The sequence below is a fragment of the Lathyrus oleraceus genome, chromosome 3, assembly GCF_024323335.1.
Source record: "Lathyrus oleraceus cultivar Zhongwan6 chromosome 3, CAAS_Psat_ZW6_1.0, whole genome shotgun sequence".
NCBI lineage: Eukaryota > Viridiplantae > Streptophyta > Magnoliopsida > Fabales > Fabaceae > Lathyrus > Lathyrus oleraceus.
In genome coordinates this window covers 495,280,810-495,286,900 of record NC_066581.1, presented here as the reverse complement: position 1 = coordinate 495,286,900, position 6,091 = coordinate 495,280,810, and the positions used below count along the sequence as shown (strand labels likewise).

General features: G+C 29.8%; 1 long non-coding RNA gene across 1 annotated transcript; it reads left to right on the top strand.

Annotated features, from left to right (window-relative positions):
• The first annotated feature begins 1,688 nt into the window (after positions 1 to 1,688).
• LOC127128353 (uncharacterized) lies at positions 1,689 to 2,962 on the top strand. The gene is made up of 2 exons (XR_007805858.1): positions 1,689 to 2,142; positions 2,719 to 2,962. It is a non-coding gene; the product is annotated as an uncharacterized LOC127128353 (long non-coding RNA).
• Positions 2,963 to 6,091: the final 3,129 nt, after the last annotated feature.

Here is a 6,091-nt window from a genome sequence, read left to right as displayed (position 1 = left end):
GTGGAGAAAAAATTGAAGACTCAAAGTTATCTCCTTTTTAGTTTCTTGTTATAAAATGATTTGATTTGTTTGTGCTTAAATGGATTAGAAATGACGACCATTTGACTAACCGAGTAAGAAAACTCCTATTCAAATAATCGAGGAGAGGAGTTGAAAACTCAAAACCATCCCCCTTTTCATTTTCAAATGAAGTGTCGTTTAGATGTGATTAAGTATTTTAATTTAACTTTCGATGTCGGATCGAGGTTTTTTTTTTAAAATTGCATTCTTGTGAATGAATTGAATTTATTTAGTGAATAATCCATTTAATCGATTAATTAAAACCGAATAGGTCTCATTGTAAGAAAGTCCAAGAGTAAGCCATGTGAGGTTGATGGCGATGCTTTTACAAGCGATCGACTTACATAGGTGTTTTGAAAAATGGGCTCGACTTTGAATCGAGAGGTTCTAGTTGTTTTAAAAATTGGTTTGAATTGATGGCATGGGAATTATAATCTTTTTGTATTTTTAAGTCTTTATTATTTTTAGGTTCATTTTAAGATGAGACGAAGAATGTACAATGACATAGCATAAAGCGAAGTAAAAAATAAAAATAAATGTTAGAAGCGGAATTTAAAAGAGTTAGATGTTAATTGCGAAAATTAAAAATTAGAGTTAATCGTTAAATGTTAAGTGTTAATTGAAATCAACATGAAATAACAAGAAAATTGCAATAAAATATTAAATCTAAAACAAATAACTAAAGTTTAAACAATTAACAAAAGTATCATTAAATTAAAACTCAAAACAATATTAAACAATCGAAAATCTCAATTCTAAACTATTATCCAAAATATTAATTTTAAAATATTAACAAAGATTAAATTATAAAATTATTCTAAATTAAATTAAAATTCTAAAACAATTCTAAATCACCTCATAATTCTAATTAATCTATAATTATTATTTTTTTTAAAAATCTAATTAAATTCTAAAAAAAATATTTTCAAAGATTAAAATCTAAAATAATTCTAAATTAAATTAAAAATTCTAAAAGATTCTAAATCAACTTATAATTCTAATTAATCTACAATTATTTCTAAAAAAAGATCTAACTAAATTCTAAAATATTTTCAAAGATTAAAATCTAAAATCATTCTAAATTAAATTAAAAATTCTAAAATAATTCTAAATCAACTTATAATTCTAATTAATCTACAATTATTTCTAAAAAAAGATCTAATTAAATTCTAAAATATTTTCAAAGATTAAAATCTAAAATCATTCTAAATTAAATTAAAAATCCTAAAATAATTCTAAATCAACTTATAATTCTAATTAATCTACAATTATTTCTAAAAAAAGATCTAATTAAATTCTAAAATATTTTCAAAGATTAAAATCTAAAATCATTCTAAATTAAATTAAAAATTCTAAAATAATTCTAAATCAACTTATAATTCTAATTAATCTACAATTAATTCTAAAAAAAAGACCTAATTAAATTCTAAAATATTTTCAAAGATTAAAATCTAAAATCATTCTAAATTAAATCAAAAATTCTAAAATAATTCTAAATCAACTTATAATTCTAATTAATCTACAATTATTTCTAAAAAAAAATCTAATTAAATTCTAAAATATTTCTAATTAACATTCTAAAATAATCAGCATGGGCCTAAAAGGGACAACCCAATCATATGGGGGTACGGATAGTGAAGTAATGGGCCAAATCTGGAAGGCCCGAAACAAACCCACCTTAGCCAACTTAAATCAAAAAAAGAAAAAAGAATTGTTGCTTTCTCAATAGCTTTTCTCTCTCTTCAATTTTTAGCCGCTCCAAAACTCAGCAAACCCTAGAAACTTCTCTCTTGGAGAAGACGACCGGAGGCGGCGGCTCACGGCGGAGCCTCCGCTCTTCTCCGTCGCTTTACTCTCTCCCTCTCCCGTGACCGATCGAGCTCCCTACACAAGATAAACCGAACCAGCCTCCTATGCAACCGTAATAAAATCAGAGCGAAAACGATGAAGATGTGCTTACCTACGGATTCGCTGCTCTACCGGAATCGATGGACGAGAAGTACCAAATTTTAAATCGGAGGCTTCGAATCCGGTAACGAGAGGATTCGCGCTTGCGTCGTCCGCTCCTCTTCTTTACCCTTGGTAACGTATGATTACTCTGGATCTCGATGTGTGTGTTCTTCCTGTGAACTCTTTTTTTTAGGGCTTTTTAAAAATATTGCTCTCTGTTGTTGTTCTTGCTGTGCGTTTTCTGTTGTGTACTGGTTTAGGGTTTTGAGAAAAATATCTTTGTTGTGTATCCTCTTGCTGTTAACTTTTTAGGGCTCTTAGAAAAAATTGATTTGTTCTTGCTGTTGTTGTTCTTTAGGGTTTTAGAAAAAATCTCTGTGTTGTTGCTGTTGTTGTTTTGGTTTTTTTTTTTTTAGAAAATAATTTCTTACTGTGTTGTGTTGTTCTTAACGCCTCATGAACCTTTTATGAAGAATTTTTATCAGTTTTTTAAGAACTCCTCTCTTTTTTCGATTTTCCCATCCCAGATTGTGTGGGATTTAATTTCTGTGGATTTGTTCTGTTTTGAGTTATTATTGCAATGCCTTTTTGGATGTTCAAGTTAACCTGTTGGGTAAAGTTTCAAACTGAGTAATTTGTTTAGTTATTCTTTAGTTTTTTAAGTGCTTTTAAAAAGTGCTTTTTTAAATAAGCTATTTTTCTCTGCAGATTATAGCTCTGAGATGACATGATGGAATGGAAAAGTGGCTGCTCCAAGCTTCAAGACAGCATGTTTTTGCCCCTAGGTCCAAAGGAGTGTTTATCCCGTCCATGATTTTGGTCTTGGTCATTTAGAATTAGGAAGACAAATTTTACTGTAATTACATTGGTTTATTTTTAAGACAAATGTGTGCTTGGATTATGTAACTTATTGAATTAAAAGTCTAATAACCATTAATAATTATGTATTCAACCTTTTAATCTTTCAAAAATTAACTCAATATTTATTTATGCTAATCAATTTCAACTTTTAAAAACAACAAATTTCTAACCTAAATATAATGAATTAATCTAAAAATAAATTTCTAATTTAAGTATAATGACTTAATTTTAAAAACAAATTGCTAATTTAAGTATAATGATTTAATTTAAAAACAAATTTATAATTTAAGTATAATGACTTAATTTCAAAAACAAATTTCTAATTTAAGTATAATGATTTAATTTAAAAACAAATTTATAATTTAAGTATAATGACTTAATTTTAAAAACAAATTTCTATTTTAAGTATAATGACTAAATTTAAAAAAAAACAAATTTCTAATTTAAGTATAATGACTTAATTTTAAAACAAATTTCTATTTTAAATACAAAAAATCTAAACATGGGACTTTTAATTAAAAAAAACACAATTCTATTTTAAATACAAAAAAATCTAAACATGGGACTTTTAATTTAAAAAAAAAAAACACAATTCTATTTTAAATACAAAAAAAATCTAAACATGGGACTTTTAATTTTAAAAAAACACAATTCTATTTTAAATACAAAAATCTAAATATGGGACTTTTAATTTAAAAAAAAACATAAATGCAAATTTAATTTGGGAACCCATGAAGAACTTAGAATTTGGTATAAATATTTGGGATGTGTAAATGGACTAGTAAATAGTGATCATAGAAATAATAACATGATTCTTAATACTTACTAATAAAAAAATAAGTTTTGGATTAGTAATATAAAAAGATTCAAACCATATTTTAGATTATGAACACACTTATGCAAATGGGCCTTTGAAACAAAGAAATCTTATGGGTAAACCACAAATGGCCGGACAAAATTGGGGTACGACAGTTGCCCCTATTTAATTACCTCAAACCGGTAAGTGATAATGACAGTAGTCTTTACGCATTCACGGTGGGAGATAATTAAATACAAGAAGACCCAAATTTTGTCCCAGGCAATGAAAGGAAGAAAATACAGGAAGAAAATGCGGTGAGAAATGGCAAAAGGACATCATCCCACAGTAAACTGGAACAGTCAAGACTTTCTAGGAGTCGTCAGAACAGTATCTTGGACATCACAATCGAGATATGTTAGCAATGGAATGACATCCCTAGCTAAAACTCAAGATTTTTCAAGATGCTAGAGCAGTATAAAGAAAATATGGCATGAGACTCTTCATATCGATGAAGCAGCATCTCAACAGTTAAAGTGAGATTCTCTATATCAAGTTGAAACAACATCTTATATGATAGAATTAAAATATTCCAGCAAAGGAAAAATACCTTAATTGAATCTAAGACTCTCCGAAGATACTTAGAGCAGTATCTCTAAAAAAAATCTGAAATAAGACTCTTCAGATTGATGAAGCAGTATCTCAAACAGTAAAAGTGAGATTCTCCGTATCGAGTCGAAACAGAATCTTATATGATAGAATTAAAATATTCCAGCAAGGGAAAAATACTTTAATTGAATCTAAGACTCTCCGAGGATACTTAGAGCAGTATCTCTAAAAAAATCTGAAATGAGACTCTTCATATTGATGAAGCAGCATCTCAAACAGTAAAAGTGAGATTCTCTATATCGGGTTGAAGCAACATCTCATATGATAGAATTAAGATGTTCTAGTAAGGGAAAAATACCTTAATTGAATCTAAGACTCTCCGAGGATATTAGAGCAGTATCCCTAAAAAAAAATCTGAAATGAGACTCTTCATATTGATGAAGCAGCATCCCAAACAGATAAATAGTGAGATTCTCTGTATCGGGTCGAAACAACATCTTATATGATAGAATTAAGATATTCCGAACAAGGGAATGATACCTTAATTGAATCTAAGACTTTCCGAGGATACTATAGCAGTATCTCTAAAAAAACTCTGAAATGAGACTCTTCATATTGATGAAGCAGCATCTCAAATAGTAAAAGTGAGATTCTCTATATCGGGTCGAAACATCATCTTATATGATAGAATTAAGATATTCCGAACAAGGGAATGATACCTTAATTGAATCTAAGACTTTCCGAGGATACTATAGCAGTATCTCTAAAAAAAATCTGAAATGAGACTCTTCATATTGATGAAGCAGCATCTCAAATAGTAAAAGTGAGATTCTCTGTATCAGGTCGAAACAGCATCTTATATGATAGAATTAAGATATTCCAGCGAGGGAAAAATACCTTAATTGAATCTAAGACTCTCCGAGGATATTAGAGCAGTATCTCTAAAAGATAAACGAGATTCTTCAGATAAATGAAGCAGTATCTCGGACAGACAAACGAGATTCTTCAGATAAATGAAGCAATATCTCGAATATTCGTCTGTTGGGGGAATTTTTGAACAGACTCCCTTTGAGGGAGACATACTGGAAATGCTCTGCAGGGGAAAAAGATCATAAGAGACTTTTTAGGGTAACCTCTGCTTGGGGAGCAATGATAGCAAAGAAAATGCTGGGAATGTCATTATTAATCATAAAGTTAAAAGAAAATGGCTTACTGGAAAATGATTCCACGAGCACATGCAGGGTAGTAACTTTATTCGGAAATGAGAAATGTCCAAGATACACATGAATGACCTTGGATCCTGATATTTTACATTTGATTTTTATATGATGTTCCACTTTAGGTGGGAATACCATGCATGGGATGCATGCGAGTATGCAATTGCTGGGGATATTTGGCTGTGCATGTAGGAATGCGAATGATTTTTATTTTGTTGAAGTTCCCATTTTGTGGGAGTGTTATGCATGAGTATGTTGATGATTTATATGACTGTGTTTTTTATTTTGAATTCTCTGTTTGGTAGGAAAACCATGTATGGATGATTCGTGTGATGCATGTGGGAATGCAACTGGGTAATTGAATATGCCCCGGTTAGGACATTTCGCTTTGAGGTATGATGCCAGCAGTATGGATTTTTTTATCATTTGGGGCGATCAATGGAGATCAAATTTTAATGCCCCTGCTAGGTGGTTTTGGGAATATATTTGGGTTGTTCTGAATCATTGAAAGGTTCATACTTTTCGACACGCGATACTCCGTCCATGATTTATCAATGTTTCTATTGGAAAGGTGATGGAGCCTTGCCCCGGTCTGGCT